The sequence below is a fragment of the Haliotis cracherodii genome, unplaced genomic scaffold (assembly GCF_022045235.1).
Source record: "Haliotis cracherodii isolate W230 unplaced genomic scaffold, xgHalCrac1.p SCAF_2, whole genome shotgun sequence".
Lineage (NCBI taxonomy): Eukaryota > Metazoa > Mollusca > Gastropoda > Lepetellida > Haliotidae > Haliotis > Haliotis cracherodii.
In genome coordinates, this window is record NW_027266275.1 from 5316421 (window position 1) to 5338105 (window position 21685).

At 39.8% G+C, this 21685-nt stretch overlaps 1 protein-coding gene across 3 annotated transcripts in view; it reads right to left on the reverse strand.

The window, feature by feature from the left end:
• LOC139469591 (voltage-dependent calcium channel gamma-5 subunit-like) overlaps positions 1-21685 on the reverse strand; it is a 71501-nt gene that overhangs the window by 36707 nt on the left and 13109 nt on the right. The window contains exon 1 of one of the 3 annotated variants that reach the window (XM_071251798.1): positions 19195-19275. The exons of 1 other annotated variant lie outside the window; for it this stretch is intronic. The gene's annotated coding sequence lies outside the window, so the exon portion shown is untranslated. Of the gene's footprint in view, positions 1-9994; positions 10092-19194; positions 19276-21685 lie in introns of those variants that run through there. One more of the 3 variants, XM_071251800.1, reaches the window with a different exon arrangement.

The following is a 21685-nucleotide window of genomic DNA, read 5'->3' on the forward strand; positions in this document are numbered from 1 at the left end:
TCTTGCTTAATTCAACCGGCTGTGCGGCGATATATTCTCCTGTACATGACAGACCGTTTAATCATGAATTCAAATGGAATCAATGTACTGATATATATGTGAAATTATATCAATGTACGACTGACCGTATGCCTAATGAACACGTGAATACACAAATCGACAGTGACGGATAGACAGTGAGTTTGAATGGTATTTATAGACTGGGTTCACACTTCATCACAGACAGGTCCGTCCCCCGTGGTATCTTGGTACTAGCCACTCCGACTCTGATCAGGGATTGAGGCGCCATGTGAAGTTGTGAACTTGCCTGAGGTTCTTGTCTGGGATCAAGTCACGCTAACGGAATAGCTTTGACATCAATTTGGTGGGACAGACTTGGCCACATAGCCGTAAGAACCTGCTATGTGCATGTATCTACACCCATGTCTTGTAACAAGGGATCGATTGATGGAACATACACAGTAAAGTGTCTGTCACTAATGGTATTAAAAGGTTCAGGTGGTTTGTTTGGCAACCGATTCGTGTCCAGGGGGGTACTTACAAGTCAGTTAGCTTTGAACAGTCAAAAGGACGGGATTCAACTCAACAATAAGCGGATCCTGTATATAATATAAATCGTCAACGCCAGAGAATAACCAGTCTCGAGTATCCGTATCCATACAATATGTTTTACAAAGGCGGTAAGATCTACGATCTGAGTCACTTTGAGATTCCCTTACGTGAAGCCGACATTCCGGGAAATAACTGAAATACTGTTCAAAGAGACACCAAGTCCCAAGTCTCTCACTTTATCGCTTGAATAAAGAACTGTTTTAGTGAGGCCGGGCTGTGTGTGTGTGGGAGAAGGGGGGGGGGGGGGGGGGGGGGGGGGGGGCGATCGAATGTTAACCAAGTTGGGGGTTGGCTCAGGTTAAAATTGTACCCGAGGGCATATCATCTGCCAATAAGCCGTGGACGTATTTAAAAGGATCCTTTAGAGTTGTTGATTTCCCGCAAATGCAACATGACTGAAATATTCTGATAATATAAATAACGGAACGTTTGCACATTGAAGGGTTTGTTTGAAGACATTCCCGAAGATATCCCAGGTATTATTTGACAATATGTTAACCATGGGTATTATTAAAACGTCACTATGTGCCTCATGTTACAATGGGACGACATCAGGCGGTGAGGCCGCGATCACAGGGTTGTCTAACCGCTCCGAAGACCTGGGTTCGATTCCCCAAGACGGGTACAATGGGTAAAGCCAACGCTTTGTGTTCTCCTTCATGTTATGGTTAGAGTATTGATATAACGCCGTTATATCATATCTATTTAGTATTCACAACTTTTTAAACAGGTATATGTTTGAACTTGGCCGTTTCACTCAGCGATCAAAATGATCACATGTGTTCTAACTCACCATTATACATCATCCCTTGTATTCATAGTATTCCCGTGTCCCTGAACGGTATTTCAGTTGCCAAAATATACAGCGTATCTGTCAGTGATGCACAAACTGTAAAGCTTAAACTTTTCAGTGATTTCAATAAATCCTTACTGATTACAAGCCTCAGCTAATTCATAAGAACAGTAAGTGAACTTTTTCGGAGTCCAGCCTTGTCCTTTGAAAACTCAGAGTAATTACACTTTGGTCAAACTCCGGCTTCTGGAGGCAGACTCAAGAATCAATATGCACCAAGCAGAAAGGGAACCTACCAGATATATAGAGTCCTGATTAAATTTGGAGCTAGGCCGAAGAAGTTAACACACTGAACTCAATTATAGAGTACATTGGTGTGAAAATGAGCCTCGATCTAGATGTTAAGTACAGACCTGATATGCACTTCAGTGTTTTGGCTCATGGTGAAGTAATTGAATTGAGGCCACCGCTGCTTGGGTATATCGTTTAGAGTCTTGTAGTGATGGGCTCGACGTTGATGAATATGAGTTACTGTGATTTGAAAGACAGAGGCGAAATGTAGCTATATATTAACAGGAAAGGTTAAATAACAGGATGGCGACTGGTCATTTATTGATCTTTATGGCACTGGTTTTCTGAGGCCGACACGCGTCACTAACCCACTGATGCTAGTGTTCATTTCACAATTTTGAGGTACAATCGAGCATGATCTTTCTATGAAGATTTCTAAGAGCGCCATAAGACCCTTGCTTAGAAGTTGTTTGATCGGGGTTACAACATTCAAGGTCAAGCTTTCAAAACGTTTTATGGTAGACATGTGGACCATTTGACTTGCCTCTGCATGTGTCTGTAACCGCTGCCACCGATGAAGCAGGATACGTTAATCTTTTTGCGAACACCTGGTGTCATCACTTTTTGGTAGTGTTTCAGAAACCCATGCGTATGATATAGTCGGAAGCGTGCAGAGAGTTCTCATGACATGGAAAAGGTTAAGTCGCAAGGCTGGAATATTGCTCTAAATTTATGGACAGTTAACTATTGGAAAGCTCAGTTTATTTGTACTCTGAATCTTTATGCATACATATAAATATAAGAGGTGAACTGGTTGCTTTTATTTTCTAGTTCAGGTGGGTAAATCAGTGGAAGGGAATTGGTTGTTTGATCATTATTGAACGATATCAGATCATCGATATATCTGGAATTTAAGTTACAAATCTTGGGGTTTAAGTCACACTCAGCAGAAGTACAGTTATATGACGGTGGCCTGACAATAATGAGGTCTGGGACGAAGACATGCAATCAGCCTTGACCGACCACCCGATCCACTTGATCGCCTTTTACGACTCGCACAGGTTGCTGCGAACCAATTGTAACCCCGAATGTAGACAAAATAATTTATGTTGTACTCAGACAAAATTCTAAGAATAGGTGACCACACACTAGTTTATGTGGACTGGGTGATATATTCTGTAGAGATTTGAGAGATATCTACCAACCAATAGCCTATACCATCATCCTATACTAATTACTTACTATATCATGAAAACATATACGGTGCATCAGTGAGTTGAGTTTAACGCCACTTTGAACCGTATTTCAAAATAGATGTTAACGTTATATGAAAAGGTCAGTGATGACACCAGGTGTTCGCGGGTAAGCATTTCCTGCCCTATCGGTTGCAGTCACAACACACAATTTGCATAAAAAGTTTTTCGTGTTGCCTGATGTTATATATCTTATTATAAGAGTTATAAAATACATAATGCATAACATCATACCTAACTCAAATAATGAGAAATGATGAACACGTGACAAGATAACATGCAGAAATTGTACACGTAAAACGTAACCAGTTACATGACGTACAGTCATTGTACACGTAAAACGTAAAAAGATACATACCATACAAAAATGTACACTTGACACATAACACGTTATACTAAATACAGAAAATGAACACGTAACACGTAACAAGTTACACGACGTACAGAAATTGTACACGTAAAACGTAAAACAATACATAACATACAAAAAAATGTGCAGGTAACACATAACACGCTATACCAAATACAGAAAATGTACACGTAACACGTAACAAGTTATATGAAATATAGAACTTGTACACGTTCCACGTAACACGATAGATGTACATAGATTACAGAAATTGTACACGTTTAACGTAACAAGTTATATAAAATACAGTTATTGTACACGTAACAAGATACATGTACATAAATTACAGAAATTGTACACTTAACATACAATTATTGTACATGTAACACGTAACATGTGACGTAACTATAGAAATTGTACACGTAACAAGATACATAACAAACATGAATTATCATTATTATTTAATATTCATGAAAATCAGTTCTTGTTGCATTTGAAAAAATACCAAATGATTCCAAATATTCTGTTTAAATCGGTAAATAGTTCAATTTATTTGTACCCTCAATCGTCCAAACTTCAAGTACAAACAGTTAGAATTTAAGCAATGCACATCTATCCAGTACTACTACCGGGACTATTTCTTCCAGCGCTAAAATGTATGTAGATGTCATGCATATCATTGCTGTGCGTGTAACAAAACGAACAAGCTAAATGAAGTACCGATAAATGTGGGACTATTATGACAAAATGTGTTGCAAGAAAATACAGGCAACAAAACCATGTCCAATTCCGACTATATATCAAACATATGTTATGAATCACTAACAAATAGAGAGGACATCAGGTGTTCGCTAAAACTAAAGGCAACATGATGACTTATGCTGAATGTGACCACAGCTATTTTCAAGTAGGTGGCATTTGGTGCGAAACTGGGGGTGGTGTGTTTAGCTTTCTGTACTCGGAAAAGGAGCTGGCTAAGCTAGACATTTTTGTTTGTTTTTGTTGCTGCTCTAAGGCCAAACTGTGCACACACGTACAGGTAATAGCTGTTGAATGCTTAGTTTTTAAAAATATAAATATAACGTTACTATAGAAGTCTATGGGAAAACATTTGGTTGTGTGTAACCTGTAGACTGCGCGTGATCCAATCACTGCTACATCCTGTGCTATACATTGAAACCCCGTTATTCCGGACGATACCGTTTAAACTGATTGCGTCCAGGTTAACCAGTTTCCGGATTATCGAATCATTGTCAGTGAGTAACGTCTGTCTACAAAACAGTCCTTTAGAATGCAGTGATTCTGGACTAACTGTGTTACGTCGTACAATTGGAAAGACAGTTAACGTTGTATCCATATTTGATGTCAAATCTTGTTTCTACATAATATATACTTATTCACGAATATAGGGGATGGCACGAGTCTGCTGATTGTCCAATCGAATCCCATGGGGTTTAACTGGTACCTTAATTTTGCGTGTGTGTTTAGATGAACTCTTTATTTACCTTTGCATGTGTTTGGGACGGGTGTCCCGGTGGGGCAGGATACGCTCACCTTTTCGCAAACACTTGGTATCATCCCTATTTGAAAGTGATTATAAACACAGGCTTATGATATAGTCGCAAAAGTAAAATGACTGTTTGTATTATCATTCTGAAGAGTTTTTGGCCGCAAAGTGGTAACGTCTACTTACATCACGTTTGATTGCCCCCCTAAGCTGAAGCTTAGTGACATAACTTAACATCTGAAAACCTAGCCCTTGCGCTCCCATACAGAGTGTTTACAGAAGCGAGTTCGCATTATTATGGAAAGGGGTTTGTCGCTTTTATTTACAAAGTTGAAATAGTCTACGACCGACATCGCTTTGGAATTTCCTCCGAACATGAAGCTGATGCTGAGTGACATAGCTTTAAATCTGAGATCCTAACCCTGGGTAGTCAACACTTGATTTGATGGAGCGAGGAACACCACATATGTTTAGGCCACGGATAAGGCATGATTTGTGTAAAACATCGATTTTTCGCGATGAGAAACAAAGGGCATAGAGTTTTTGTGCTGAATCCATAAACTATCTTTTCCTTTTCCTTTAATTCATGTTGGCTATCTCAAAAATTAATGTTTAACAGCTGGATCACAAAGACAAAAACGAACAGAGTTAAGTAGGTTCCTTAGCATTTAATTATCAATAACTTAAGAAACACGCAACAGGAATCCGCGTATCTCTTTGGCACATGTTCACGAAGACAGCGTAACATTTTTGAAAGAATGGAGTAGTTACACTAGGAGAAACCAAAGTATGAAAATCACATACACCAAAATGATCCAGCCATTACACTTTGCCATGATTTTTGGTAAAATAAAACTGGTAGCAAGTGTGACGCAGATTTGAACAATATTTCAGCAATACAGCGGTGGAAGCAGTACAGTAATGCTGGTCGTATGCCATGATCAATTTGCTGAAACTATTGGTTAAGTGGGGCGGTCGGGTTAGCCTAGTGGTTAAAGCGTTCGCTCGTCACGCCGGAGACCCGGGTTGGATTCCCGACATGGGTACAATGTACAATGCGTAAAAACTCACTCATTCACGAAGAATCTTTTTCAGCGTGTCTGGGATTCGAACCAACCACCATCGGATCCTGGGAAGACTATGGGACGAAGCTCTTCTCCGCAAGTTGCAGCACTGGAGAGGACCAGGCCACCAACCCCCCACATGAAACCCATCCACTTGGCAACATGGGAGGCGTGTGCGCAATGACATACTTATCAGGATGATACAAAACAGTCCTACGCTATGGGACGAAGTGATGTCACGAAAGCACGGCAATGGCATATAACATACAATCTTGCTACACCTTGAACATCTGGAAAGAAGAGCCGTTATTTTGCCAAATAATCGAGACTGTTTCTTCTATTTATTTTTTATGGACAATATAAATAAGTAAACATTTTAATGTCATTTACCTTTCTGACTGAGAAAACAAAACTAAGTATAAGTCATGAGTATTGTGGCATCAATTACATGAACCTCACGTGTACACACTAGTGTAGCATGTAGCTCTACGCAAGACTGTATGACAAGAGGGATGACTTAAACTTTCTAATAGTCAACTTCCCCTTCATGTCGAGCAATATTCCAGCAGCTCCAGCATTTGGTGTTTACATGTCACAACTTTTTTGATACAATCGAGCATGTTCTTTCCACGAATATTTCAAAGACCCTTGCTCAGAAGTTGTTTGATCAAGATAACAACATTCAAGGCCTCAGTAAAACTTTCAAAAGGTTTTATGGTGACATATGGAGGATATTTCCAAATGCAACGCATCAGTGACAAAAATGTTGTCCGATGTAATTCCCCATTTTGACTTGCACCATATGTTCCCGTGTTTTTTTCAGGTGAACAATTGACTTGCCTTTTTCATGTATTTGTGACGGATGCCACCGGTGGTGCAGGATACGGTCACCTTTTCGCGAACACCTGGTATCAGCACTATTTGACAGTGGTTCATAAACACATGTTCATGATATAGTCGGAATCATACAATAGACTCTGATTTTAGCAGAAATATCTATTGAACATGGAAAAGGTTTTGTCGCTTTTATTTTATTCACACATGCCTGATGCTTAAGTCAAAATGATTAACCTTTGAATTACTTCAAAATGTAACTTAGAGGCACCGCTAGAGCATACTACTCTGCCACAGCCAATTCGCTTTACCAGAGATACAATGATCTGAGAAACGCAGGCTTCCGAATGAACACATGCCATCAACAATACATCAAGTGTTGGAGACAGTATAATATCGAATCTAAGATACATTTCGATTAAAGGTTAAAGGATTATAATCAGAACCGCAGTTTATACATTCCTACCTACGGGAATGCATGTCTTTAGTGCAGGGACGCGAGACGTTCCCAGAGAGGCCATCAGCTCCTTATTCAAACATCAACATAAAAAATAAACGTGGTCCAGACAGTAACAAGAATTGACATAACCTCTACATGGTACATTAGGGAACGTCAATTTCAATTTCAGTTTTAAATTCACTCCTGAAAATACATTGTACATTATACAACAGGTTAGTATAACGATCTTTCCTGACGCAGGCTGGTTAATTCGACGTTTGAAATATGACCGTAAGCAACTATCTATCCTATTTTCAGAAATTGTATTACACAGCACCAACCACCTCTTCAGACTAAACTAACTAAAAAGAATCGTTTTCCCGACCAAAGTATATCCCCCACCCATTGCTGTAATTGAGATTTAAAAAAACACCCCGTCTCTATCGTCTAGATCAGTCCCAAAACAACTTCTTTGTCTCGTCCCAGGCGCTGAGGTCTGGAATCAAGTGAACTTCTTTGTAAGTCCCTTGGATCAATGGACGAGATAACAGTTAAACACTGTACCGCTCCCTATATAGCTTCCCAATTATCTTCGATCTCTAGAGATTTTGAGAGGGCGAAATGTTCACTGGTGATGAAAGAAGTTCTATTGTTTCTGTAAAGACGGCTCAGTGATGATACATCGACCGTTTGAACTTGCTGAATTTTGATTCGTCACAGGGAAAGCTGGTAACTTCTGGTCAATTTTCTTACCTCAATAACTAACTCATGATCGTGTATGCTAATCGGTAGTTCAGGGGAAGAGCAGTTTTATATACCGACGGGAATATGTCTCTATTAGTGAGTGTGTACTTTTTGACGCCGCTTTTAGTAGTTGCTATGCCAATGTTACATTATTTGTTCAGAAATGGAACCACGTGGAGACTATGGAAATTGCAAACACATCCACATGACTTCCAAATGCATTGTTATCAGGTTGTTCATGAATGTATACTTTAAAACAAAATATCTTAATACTATGTTACCACAACCTAAATGTTAACATTTTTATGTAAATTAATGGCTTTTGAATGTACAACAACTATACAAAATGTATCTATGTTCATTTATCATGCATTGAAACTCAGAAGGTGTATGAATGTGTAACTTCCCACGACTATGTACTATAGACGTTGGGAGTCATCACTCATAACTCATGAATATAGATTGATTGAATGACTAACAGTGGAACGCGTTTGACTGGACCTCCTGAGTCAGGAAATCCTGCATTCCAAACGATTCCTATAGGAACTATCTATACATATATGACCATACCTAAGGGACGTTACTTCGTAACCATGACTTCTCTTATCGCACGTATATTTTCTTTCATACATTTTCACTCGCCGCTCTCGACTCTTCGAAATTATCTTATCTTATCAACTTATTTCCCCCTTTGAGATAATGAACGACCAGTGCATGTGATGTGACAGTAAGTTAGAATATTACCATGGTAAATCATTCCTTTGATGTGAAGTCTGCCCCAGCGCCATGTGTCCTGATGCACAACAGTTCGTTATCTTCAGTTATCTCCAAATATATGTCACCTTTCCAACATGCAAAAAACTTGACACGAACTCCCGAGAGATACCTTTTCGCGACTGAACTTTCCTCTCCATCCTCCACACAATTCACGTCGCACTCTCCCGAGGGGCTTCGTTAATAATTTCCGCGAACCATCGTCACTTTGAATTCTTCAGGCGGACATTTTGGGCTATTACCAATCGGATTCAGAGACGAATTGTGACCGCACACGCAAATACCTCAGGCTTAAGCCTCATATGCCAAGAATTCTCTGCTTACATGCATAAATACCAGTTTGACAGCTATCAAATGAGACACGAAATTTAATTCTCCAATCAAAAGGGAAGCTTTTTTTGAATTCATCAATTTCAGGCTTTTGGCATCTTCATAAAGACATAACTGGTCATTTTATAGTCAAACTGATTACCCTTTAGTGCTGAACGTATACGGTTTCACTGCTATTACCAAACACTGCTCCGTCACCCATGTGGCTTTGCTAATCATCACAGGGGCTTGCGAAGGATATCTGTGGCTATTTATATCAAAGGACATTTTGTCAGCTGTGCCAGAGACAGATCATCCCTCAGTATAAATCAGGATACGTTAAGACGAGAGAAGCTACGTTCTACCAGGTGTAAGTCGTTTATTTAGAAGTAAAACAAATAACCAGCCCGGTAGCTCCTATTGGAAGCTCAATTCACTCTGAGATGTGCATGTATCAGTTTTTAGGAATTCATCAAAGCGTTTCAGGCAATTCAATTTACATGAAGCTTGCATTTTCCTGTATGTATTCATCGTCTAAGGAATCGATAGTTTTATCATTAAGGTATTGAATGTATTACAAATAACTGTTTAGACAGCAAATATTCCGATTTCCAAAGATTTCAGCCATGTAACCAATTCCTACAAAAACGGAGGTTGGACAAGAACAACACAAATGCATTATACACTCGCCTGGGAACTAATACTTGTCACGTGCGCATAGGCCGTAGATTTACTGCGATCGGAACACAAACCCATGTACATTTACACAGTTACATCTGAACATATTGCAACAGATGGCATAAGAACACGCTATCACATACCATTCTTCTCCCTTACCCCTGTAACTATTCAGCATTCCGTAACAATAGGCACGCTAGCCTTTCTAGATGTGTATACACCATATATCGTTTCTATTACAGCTGCTCTGCCTCGACATAGGTGAATGGTGTAAGGCATGGATCAATGATAATTTGATTGAACAACGGACACTAATATCATGCAAACAACAAATTGGAAGCACTCACCGCGTCTGTAAACCGATTTACAAGACAACTGTTCCATGGGTAGCCAAGGTCACAGGAACACCGCCCGAGGCTCCACAGAATCTCACGCGGATGTGGAGGAGGCATTGGCAGTGTTTAAAAAGGCTACCATCACATCCCGAGTAGAATCGATCCACTTGACTGTCGGGAGAATGTCTGCAACTTTATGGCTAAACACTGCAGTTTATACCCACGTGGTCCTCCCCGGCTCCATTTCACATTCTGGTCATGGAGGTGTAGACTCTAGCGAGGGCTGTTCTTGAGAACGAATCTTTGATGGGAGGTTGAATATCATAGGGTCTTAGCAGGTGAATTATTAATGGTTCCAAACAGGGGTTCACAGCTTGGAAGCGAGTGTGAGGAAAAAAATGATTCGTGGGTTGTATTACGAAGAGAAGTGTTGCAATCAGAACCACCAGGGGAACATCTGAGATGGCAATGGCGAACGTGTCAGTACAAACAGAATACTTGTTTTTTCTCTTGTTATATGAAGTTACATTTAGGTGTAATTGTGTGTTTCGTTTAAATTGTTCTTACAAACAAACCTATTGACGTGGTATTTATAGGTGAACTAGTCATCAAAATTATCACCATTTGATAAGAAAACTACAGCCATTGATGTTTTGTTTTAAACCGCTTTGATAAAAAGACGGCTAACCACAGATAGGTTAGATTATTTGTCTCCCTTCAGGTTATTTCCTTAATAATGGTTAACGAGTTAAGAAGGCAATTCTGTCTAAGTGTAATTAATCAAAGCTAAAATTTCAAACTCAAACGAAACCTTTCAAAAGTATTGAATTACTCTTGACTTGTTACATATTAACAGAATTGAACGAACAGTGCACGTTAGACAGGAGTATAGAAAAAAACCATTTAGGAATCCCGAGAAGCTCAGGTCATCCTGCATTCCCATGCCAAATCAACTTCAAGTCGATAGTGTTACAGGCTCACAGCCCATGAAAATAAGAACTGAAAACAATCTAATACAATGTTTGAACTGAAACATGTTCCACGCTCTCCATTCACTACTAAAACTTCGTGTGGATCATCAACAGGGATTGTTTCGAAAATATAACTAGTTTATGGTTCAAGATCAATTTCAAATTATAATGTGTAAGCCATAAAGAATGTGAAAATTTCCCAACAAATTGTTTCATCATATTAAAGGGAATCGATAACAGGCAGTTCTCTTAACCTGGTTAAAACCAGTGCCGGTTATTGGTGGTAAAAGAAAGGACAATGTATCAAACAGACCATTTTCGGCCTAATGGAAATGTCATATGTTTAAATCAATGCGACAAAACCATTTCCAAAATCGTTAGAATTTTCTGCTGAAAGCAGAGTCCAGTGTACGATTCCGACTATATTATGATCATGTACACATGCAGAGGAGAGTCAATTGTGCACCTGGAATAACACGGACACATATGGTATAAATCAAAATAGGGAATAGGTTTTGTCACTGATAAAGTTGGAAATGTCCTCCCAAATGTCTACCATAAAACATTTTTAAAGCTTTACTTAGGCATGGAATGTCGTAACCCTCATAAAACAACTTTTAATCAAGAGTCGTATGATGAGCAAAGAGTATTCGCGATTGCACCTCAAAAGTCAGTGTTCATAAACAAACATGGCGTCGCCCTTGTCATTTGTCAATCGAGTCAGAATAAATCGTCGGGAATCTGGATAAACTACAGAGATAATTGCTATCATTATCAAAAGAACAGTCTAATATACTGAAAAAAACCAGTGTCTAACTGTGACGTAGCTAAGGCATTTTATAAGTTTTGGCAACTTTGGAGATATAAATTTCGAAACAATTTTGCGAGGGCACTAGACCTAAGCGGGATCTATAGCCATATCTGTGCTTGTAGACCCCTGCGCGGCTTGAACCCTTTTCCACAAATTAAAATAGTTGGATTTGGCCGAAATTTGTTTGAATTGTTACCTTGTTTCGTTTGTGTACATCTGATTGCACTTCTTAACGTTATGACAGGACAGGCCGACTGTCAACAACGTCTAAACGTGGTCGTGACGTCTTATAGACTAGGGTTAGAGTAGCTTCCCTTTGACAAAGGGCAGTTACTCTAGGGGACAGACCGATGGATTGCCGCGGAATGCAAGTAAAAACAGGTGTTGTTTTGCGTATATGTTGCTTCGCCACTGTATAAGAAACAGATGTCAGCTGGAACTACATTTGCTACTGTCACTGTCCGACTGACACATCACTTACCCTGTGACATAATAAATATTGATGCGCGCATTCCAGGAAAACTCGCAATGTTAAGATGATGTTTGTGAGAGAGGGAAAGCGATTTTCAAGCACAGAATTAAAGAATGACATTATATGATAAAGAGGTTATCACGCTTGTGTGTTTGGGGATGGTAAATATCCTGTATTAGGAATAAACACTATGTATTTAGCTCGCCAAGACTCACTAAATACAATGTTTATTCCTAATGCAGGATATTCCCCATCCCCAAACACACTCGCGTGATAACCTCTATATACTGTACTTGCACATTATGAACGTATAACATCATCAGTGCAAAAAGTATATAATTTCAAACCGATTTCTAAAACTTAAAATTCTTTGAATATTAATATCGATATCTAGCTCTATGTATCATCTATCTGCGAGTGTTGGCCTGTCTGGCAGTTATGTTTTTATTGACAGCACACTTGAAATTAAGGGCACTTGCATGCTCTTGACTTGTCATTAGGTGTAGAGGTATTCTGTATTCTGCGCTGGCCTAATAGATGGTTATGTCTATGTCGTCGCCTTGCCGCAGTGTAAGGAGTAGATTTTGTCACGTCCTGAAATTGGCATCACCTTGTCTCAACTGCTTTGATCGCTTTCCTTTATCTTGTTTTTAGGATAAGCGTTTAGCTTCTTCTTTAGTTGGCCTTCCTTTTATTTTCAGATTTTTCTTTAGATTTACAACATCAAAATCATGTTCTGAAGAGTGTACAAAGCCTGCAGATCGTCGTTTGTTTCGTTTTCAAAAGTCCTGTTTAGTCTTCCGGTTATAAGGCTGCAAGGTTGTTTTGCAAAGATTTCAACTGACCTGTTAAATGTGCGAGCCTGCGTTGAGTCCTCTGTCTGACCCAAGGTTTATTCTATTAGCTACAATGTGTCCTCATCCCGTTCTATTATTTGTCATTGGTTTAGTCTACAGTTTGCCAAGTCAAGTTGGCCTGCCACTTATCACGTTACTTGCAGAGTAACCGTGCTTTCGGCAATGATGCTACAATCAATACGCTATGCTCATTTTGAAAACCGAGACTTTGGACCCTTCACATATAGTGTCATAAGAGCAATTTACAATCCAACTACACTGTCTTTATGTCATGAACTTGAGTCAGAAATTTAATAAAGTTCAGTAATGAAACACTGCGTTTATTTTATTTGTTTCGCCTCGCTGTTCGTATACATTGGAATATATTTTTTTCGACACAACGTTTTGGAATGCATCTCATGGGATCAAAGAAACACTGTATGCATACACACGCCTTCTGAATCCTGATGAATAACTGGTATATACAGATCAGTGAGTGCGTTTTTGAATACTCGTGGGTAGGGACTCTTTACTACTGTCGCCATGCTAATTGTTACGGCGACGGTCACTCTGAAACGTTAAACAACGTTACATATACTGTAACCGTTATATACTGTAATACAGCACCAGCTTGTACACCAATTATACGTTTGGCTACCATAACAACTGTGACACAAATGTAATCAATATACTAGATCAACGTTGAATAACGTCAACAGGTTTATTCACTGCCTCACTGACTTACACAGTCGAGGCTAAAAAGTTATGTAATTACTTAAGTCATCAATGATGACATCAATATGAACAAACTAAGTACGTTTTGTAGGGCAAGCATCATGTGTAATGCTATTCATTTAGGTTTAAAAAAACTTCATGTATATGGCAGTACTTTACCAATGATTAAAAAACATTCTTTCTGATGTTCAATGAGTAATCACATATCCTTGCAACATTAGGCGTCACAACACACTCTTGTGGTTACTTCCTGTAAATGCTGCAATGTTCCTTTTGACTGATCATGAACAGACCCTTTGCTTGCAGTATAGTCTCTCTATTAATTATTTACACTGAGTCCATGGAGCCTATTCCCCAAGAGCAAGCGTATTTGCCTAAATCAAATTAAGATAAAAGCTTAGTTGGAGGTTTTGTATAGAAGTGAAATAGTTCTATGATCAGGTAAAGAGCTCGCCATCATATTGTGACCATGCAAGCAATACAATTTTATATCCATAGTTCTATTATGAAACCCGCGGTGGGAACAATACAACAGACATGTGTCGATGATGAATGGATTGAATATTACGGACATATATGCTTTGTGGTTGATGTGGATGATGTTGATGGACATATGCAGTAATAACAATGTTGTTTATGCAGTACCAACATGCATCGAATATGCAGATATTAACACACACATAACATAACACAATACAACAGACTGTCAAATGCTCTTTGTGTTGGACGAACAAATAACATCCAACATCGTCAAGGTTTAGATGGATATATACCTATATCCTTGTCCTACCACTCCGAATGGCACCCACCAAACCAAACACACATTTGATAGTGTCTTATACACCATGTATTTGTTCTTTGTATGATCGACAGTTTTAGTTAAACTTACCAACAATTGCATATAGACAACTCAGACTGGATGTAAAATGACAAAGGCCGAGACGTATTGTAGTTGACGAACGCAAAACTTCCAGTCTGACAGTATCTCTTCTGTCCACTAATAATGATATCTCTATTATAACAGAGACCCTGCAAATGCCAGCTGGCCCTGTGATTGCTCTCCGGGGCAATGTGGACATCTTGTCGACTCCAATTGGCAGCTCGATTATTGAAGGATTCTTCCGTATCATTCCAACCTCTAGTTCTGTGTTGCCAAAAAAACCCACCTGCAGGCTAAGACACACAACATCTTCTGTTGTAATCCAACGACAATTTTATCATGCCAATAAGATCTGGATGACATTTTGTGAGGTTTACAGACCCTTTTGCATACTTGGCTCATATACTTTCAAAAATATCTCTAGCCACTAGTGCTCTGCATAGATTCCATAAACATTATATATCTTTATCTATATCCCGTTGATAAATGGAAAATTAATTAAGAATTGTCTTTCACTCTGTGGGAGTTCGACCGCCCCCGTGGTCTAGTGGTAGAGGGTCCGCCCGGAGAGCGGAAGGTCCGGGGTTCGATCCCCGACCGCGTCATACCAAAAGACGTTAAAAAATGGCACTTGTTGTTACCCTGTCTGGCGCTCGGCATTAAGGGGCTAAAACAAGGACTGGTCGGCTCGGAGTCAGTATACTGTGTTTGAGTGGGGTATTCATGTTAAACTGCGGCATGGTATCTCAGTGAGCTAGCCCTATAAATCAGTCCGGACTAGTACAAGCAGCCACACAAACACACACACACACACACATACACGTGCATGCACGTCGCTATATAAGTGTAATAATCTTGGACGCTACGTTAAGCCCCATTTCACCTTACATGTGTGAGTTCATTGGGCTAGCCTTCACAGAGTGAGGGCCACTCGTTGGAGCGTTCGAGGTCGTTCTTGCAATGTTCGGCCCTCATTCTATGAAGGTTCATACTTAAATGAACTCGAACAAAGTGAATGTCAGATCGTATAATTTTTAATTTGTAATTTGTAATATCACTATTTTATAAGGATGATTTCATTTAGTACGTGTGGCTTCATGTTTACACTGACAGACATTCAAGAATGAGCGGTATCGCGGAATACAATAGTTCCTCAAAAGGAGAGGTGACTTGAGCTGTATGCTGCACTTTAAACAGTATTCCAGTTATCATCATTAGAGGAAACATGTATGTTAAGAACTACTTCAGTAAGTCAGACACAGTGACAGTGCATCATAATACATTAACATCAAGTGACAGGTCTGATAAACGTGACGGGAGATATTTCCGAACTTGTTAACGAACATCTAGCGGTTACAAGTGTTAGTTATTATTGATCAATTGGTCAATCACTGAGCAGTGATTATAACGATGTGTCATTCTGGGATAAATCAATCGGTACTAAGGTAAATTCATAGATTACTGTTAGTCCAGACACGAAACGAGTCGATACTACGATAGTTTGGATGTACATTTCTTCGTTTTGTTCGCTGGGATGGATCGTAGCGTGGGTATTCTTGAACGGGCATGCAGTCAAATTCTCTGACTCCCCAATGTAAGCTAAAACGAGATCGAGGCTAAAGGGTCTAAATGATCAGAAAAACGCTTTTATGTTGCCATTCTTGGAAATTCCTAGGGTTTTCTCGTCCAATGAAAAAAGGTGTATGTCGTGTTCACATTAAGAAATTAGTTCAACTTTTGTGGCCAACCATATAACATAAGATGTGTATGCCAAGTCAAATGACCTGAATCACATTGCAAACAAGAACAACTTTCGTCTCTGGTGAAATCTGGATAATAAACCTTCAAATCTCAAATCAGTCACACGATTCTTCTAAATATTCTCCAGTGTCACTCCATTATTTTCAAACCATTGAGGGTATTATCTGACAACGCCGCTGATGTAGTATGGATCAGGCTAATTGAAACCTGTGCAGAGAGGTTAAGACGAGCCTTGTTCAGCTATGATAAGACACCTGACACATGATTGAATACTACAGCAATGAGACATCGTAATGTGTTGAGATCCCATGGGATGGGCGATGATGTTGCTTCATCAGTGATGCTATTATGAAAATGATAATTGAATGGTGTTAAAATATGTCGTACAAGATTAACAACGTAGAGGACACCATTAACCAATTTATGAGTTGTAATACTCCCTTTTCCTATGTACATTGTACGATATGTTAAATCGTGATTCCTTATTGCGGATTTGTTGATCGAATATGTTTTTAGGTCTCCTGATGAGATTAGGTTTCCGTGGGATATTGGACTGAGATTTAAAGCAATTTGCCGCCTAGAGTCATGTAAAGTGTGGTCGAAATTGATTGGCCATATAAGTGAATTGGGTTGTAATTTCATTGTCGTTCTTTCCATCTTTCCGCGTAGAATTGTAAATCCCCTGCCACTTACAGAATCAAATCGATGTAAAGCGCAATTGGGAATTAGCTGGAGGCTAACGATATAAGTTGTGAGTATTCTTTGTTGTCTCTACCGATCCTTGGTTTAATTCCTACAATGACATAGATTCAGTGGATATGGTTCTAAGTGTATGTATGAATGTATGTATGTATGTATGTATGTATGTATGTGTGTGTGTGTGTGTGTGTGTGTGTGTGTGTGTGTGTGTGTGTGTGTGTGTGTGTGTGTGTGTGTGTGTGTGTGTTTGTGTGTGTGTGTGTGTGCGTGCGTGCACGCGTGCGTGTCTTTTACGCCCAGTGTAATCGCAATAATCAAGACTAGCCAGATTCTCTGGCGTTACCGTTTTGAATTAAGGATTTTGTCGCTTATATTTCCAACATAGCGGTATTCTGTAAAACGTTGTTTTTTCTGTCACACCCAACTATTCTTAAATGATGATATTAGATATGAATAGTAATGCTTACATTGGCCACCGGTGGGGAAGGAAACGCTCACCTTTTCGCGAACACCTGGTATCATCACTATTTGATAGTGATTGAAAAAGATGTTTATCGTCGGAATCGCGCAGTGGAGATTTTGTAAAACTATTTGTCACTTGTATTTACAGAGTGAACAGAACCATGTTGATGAGGGAACAGTAGGACAGCTACTTGTAAAGTTTAGACATTGTAGAGTGAGTGAGTGAGTGAGTGAGTGAGTGAGTTGTGTTTAACGCCGCATTTAACGGTATTCCAGTTATATCCAAGCCCGAAGTGGTGCAGGTCTTAGACGTTTACCACTTTGGGGAAACCCACAAGCCAGGGTATGGTGCTGACAAACCTAGAAACATAATAGCGGCGAACCGGGATTCGAACCAACAATAATAGGTTTCTGGCGTTCCTCAAGGGACGCAACTCTGCGCCTTAGACGACTGGCCACCCGTGCCGCCAGACATGGTAGAAGAATATGGAGGAGGTATATGGATCGATTCCTTTGTTTGAGCTGTAGTGGATCCTATTTGTCGCTAACACTAGTATTGAACATAAAAACAGTGCGAGTGACTATATGGACTTTTATCGATCGACTATTTGTAGTCAAAGTCATCATCTTTATGTGCTGGGTAATCTGGGTAATCTTGAAATAACGAGGTAAATTAATCATCAGTGCAAAATGGTAATACTCCCAACTGACGGAAAACGTGTTCAACTTTTCCTAATAAACCCGAGACAGACTTTTAGACGTTATGTAAGATTTCAAACCAAGACAATCTTCTTTTCAATTTAGAACATTTGTAATTCATGCAATGACTTTGGCGCTGACATTTAGGTTTATCGTCGCCATGCACTAGGCATTATAAGCGATGTATCCGCGAGACGGGGCTTACACGCGTGTCCTAGCACCGGCGCTCGTCGCAGTTGGAATGAATTTGTAGCTTTTCAAATCAATGCAGTTATTAAAAAAACGCAATTACACGTTTCAGATTTGATACAGCTCATTGTGCTCAAACTATAATACTGAAAGCATATTGAAATCAATACTGAAACGTTTATTCCATAAATACATTTAATCAATTGTATAATTCCCTGTCTTCAGCTTGGGAGGGGGTAGCCTAGTGGTCAAAGCGTTCGTTTGTCACGGTGAAGGCCCGGGTTCGATTCTACATATGGGTACAATGTGTGAAGCCAATTGCTGGTGTTCCCCGCCGAGACATTGCTGTAATATTGCGTAAAGCGGCGTAAAACCATACTCACTCACTGTCTACAGCTGCTGCTAATATGGTCGTGATGCTGTCACTACGAAACATGAACTAATCACGTTGAACTCTAGCCTTGTTGCAAGTAGTTAAGATAATAGGAGAAAATATTTTTACGGTAAAAATAAATAAATAGTTATTGAACAATCAGAAGCAGACCATCAATCGCTCTTTCCTCAAAGCTCAATATTCATAACATGCCACGACGCAGTTCAAGTCCATCACATCAACAACGCCACGTACCACCCTTGAGAAGAACCAACACAATACTGGTGTAAACCATGAATATTATCAATAAAATAGATTACTCACCTGAAACGGGCGTCCACAGACAATGAGATCAAGCGATATCTTCCTGGGCATGCACACCATTCAAATAACTTCACCAATCTCTCTGTACGTTGTCCACTGAAGACACGAGTTATTACTGTTTACAAAAGAATGATTTAGGATGACAAACATCGGAGTTATACACAGGTATCGACTCAAATCGTTGATATGAAAAGAGACCCGGGTGATATTTATCGGAATCCCTCCACCACCACAAGCAAAGTATTGTGACCTTGTTCCTCAACCAATAATCCTCCTAAGGTGCAACAGTTACCAAGTTTCAGAATAATGCAAGTAAAGATGTAACAACAACCGGCAACGAATGACACAGGTTTTCATAATAAAACATAAAGGCGACAGCACCCTTCCCCAGCAGCGCCCACTGTACGACGTCGAACGCTCCAACGAGTGGCCCTCACTCTATGAAGGTTCATAGCCCAATAAATCACACAGGTAAGGTGAAATTGGGTTTAATGTCGCGTCCAAGATTATTGCACTTATATAGCGACGTGCATGTACGTGTGTGTGTTTGTGTGGCTGCTTGTACTAGTCCGGACTGATTTATAGGGCTAGCTCACTGAGATACCATGCCGCAGTTTAACATGAATACCCTACTCAGACACAGTATACTGACTCCGAGCCGACCAGTCCTTGTTTTAGAACCTTAATGCCGAGCGCCAGACAGGGTAACAACAAGTACCATCTTTTAAGGTCTTTTGGTATGACGCGGCTGAGGATCGAACCCCGGACCTTCCGCTCTCCGGGTGGATGCTCTACCACTAGACCACAGAGGCGGTCTCCGTGTCAAAAGGGGATTATACAAGGTGTTCGCGTAAAGATGGTACTGAAACATGCAATTCTTCATCCACGTCTAACTGTCAGTGTAAGGATGTAACCAAATCAAAAAAGGGAAGTTGTGTCGACATTAGTTTTTGTTCCTGACATTAAGATCGTATACTGAATATAAATAAAGCGACAAAAAACTTTCCATATTCATGAGAAATCTCTTCTAAAAGTCGATTGCAAGATTCCGACTATATCATGAGCATGTGTTTATGAATCACTATCAAATAGTGATGATATCAGGTGGTCGCGAAAAGGTTAGCGTATCCAGCCCCTCCGGTGGCATCCGTCACAAACACATGCAAAGGCAAGATAATTGTTCACCTGAAAAAACCCCACAAAAAACACGGGAACATGTGGTACAAATCCTCAAATCACTCCAGGTTTATGGTGCTGCTAATAAACTAGGTGATATGAAATGGGGGTTAACGTCGCGTTCAAGATTGTTTCATTTATATAATTTGAATTAGTCAAGGATGGATGACTCCTTCCACTAGACCACGGGGGTGGTTTTGACTATTATAAGTGAACCTAGCCCCAGTATAAGATCCTGGATGAATGACTCCTTCCACTAGACCACGGAGGTGGTTTTGACTATTATAAGTGAACCCAGCTCCAGTATAAGATCCTGGATGGATGACTCCTTCCACTAAACCACGGAGGTGGTTTTGACTATTATAAGTGAACCTAGCCCCAGTATAAGATCCTGGATGGATGACTCCTTCCACTAGACCACGGGGGTGGTTTTGACTATTATAAGTGAACCCAGCTCCAGTATAAGATCCTGGATAGATGACTCCTTCCACTAGACCACGGGGGTGGTTTTGACTATTATAAGTGAACCTAACTCCAGTATAAGATCCTGGATGGATGACTCCTTCCACTAGACCACGGAGGTGGTTTTGACTATTATAAGTGAACCCAGCTCCAGTATAAGATCCTGGATGGATGATTCTTTCCACTAGACCACGGGGTGGTTTTGACTATTATAAGTGAACCCAGCTCCAGTATAAGATCCTGGATGGATGACTCCTTCCACTAGAGCACAGGGGTGGTTTTGGCTATTATAAGTGAACCTAGCTCCAGTATAAGATCCTGGATGGATGACCTGGCAGATCAGATTTTAACAAAAATGATTTTCAAGCAATAAAATGTACAACTGTTTTATTGACAATGTATTCCTACCGTCAAGAATGCGTAATATTTCCAGGATATACTATAACAGCTGAACATGTGTAAGTTTGAAGAAATAGGACAATATTACTTTGTGAAATATCATCGATTTGTGGGTTCCGTGAAGTGTCGTAGTAGTGAAAATCGTAGTGAAGTCGTAGTGAATTGTAGTGAAGTCGTAGTGAAGTCCTTGTGAATTGTAGTGAAGTCCTTGTGAATTTTAGTGAAGTCGTTGTGAATTGTGGTGAAGTCGTAGTGAATTGTTGTGAAGTCGTAGTGAATTGTTGTGAAGTCGTAGTGAATTGTTGTGAAGTCGTAGTGAATTGTGGTGAATTCGTAGTGAATTGTAGTGAATACGTTGTGAATTGTAGTGAAGTCGTAGTGAATTGTACTGACATCACAGTGATGGGTCTGGGTGTGGGAACAAGGGGCTGATTACTAGGGAAACAATATGACA